Source organism: Apaloderma vittatum, unplaced genomic scaffold (genome assembly GCF_000703405.1).
Source record: "Apaloderma vittatum isolate BGI_N311 unplaced genomic scaffold, ASM70340v1 scaffold13941, whole genome shotgun sequence".
In the NCBI taxonomy this organism is placed as follows: domain Eukaryota; kingdom Metazoa; phylum Chordata; class Aves; order Trogoniformes; family Trogonidae; genus Apaloderma; species Apaloderma vittatum.
Window position 1 is genome coordinate 78299 of NW_009699758.1, and position 1001 is coordinate 79299.

Genomic DNA, 1001 nt, shown 5'->3' on the forward strand with positions numbered 1-1001 from the left:
TATTTCCTCGTGTATTTATTGTGGATCTAACCTTCTAGTACAAGAAATAAATAAGCAGGTTAAGTAGATGCTATCTTTTAACAAATAGTTTCTCCAGACTGTATTACAACTTTATGAATGACAAAATAAATCCCTCATTTTTAAATCCACCAAGACGTACATTTAACAGTATTGTACCTATTGAACCTCAATGTGTACTCTATTATTCACACACAATAAAAATGTTAAAATAACACTGAGAGTCTGTCTTTGAAGCGACAAAAGCCAGAAAAATCAGAATTAAAGCTGCAACTCCATCTCTCACTAACCCCTGTGTGTGCCTTTGGTAACAGTTCAAATAGGGTTTCTGACCCTTCTTAAGCTACCTTTGTATTCCTTTTTTTCATTATTTGTCTGCTTAACTGGGCAAGAACAGAAAAGATCACAGGAGGTTTCAGTGTTGAGAGTGATTTTTATCTCTCTCTGGTCAGAGACAGTAAAGATGCTTAGGGATTTTTAACTTGTTTATTTACGAAAAGACATAAATTGATCAGGTACTTTTTGTTCCTCAGTGTTTTTAGGCTTAGAGTACTTTAACAGCTTTCTACATTTGCAACAGGATTTCATGCGGGAATTACCAATCAGAGTTTACAACAGTACATGTCTATTTTCACATATATGTTGAATGGTCTTACTCAAGCACAGGATACCAACAGTACCATTGTTGATTTCCTGACGTACCCACCCATGGATAATAAAGGTGCTTTCAATTATTTTCCTCAAAAAAGAGGTTGCACTATCGCTAATTGTCACAAATTCGTTGGCAGCAAAAGCCAACCAGAGTGGTTTACAAGGAATGTAAAGAAATATATCCAAACGGAGTTTAACAGGGAATGCTTTTTTCTTTCCACAGGGTTTCTGGTTCATTCAACGCACAGGATGGCCCCACTCTACAAGCATCATTTGGTGGAAAAGACTTTTGCCCTTCAGAACACTTCTCATGCAAAGTTCTGTGATCAAAT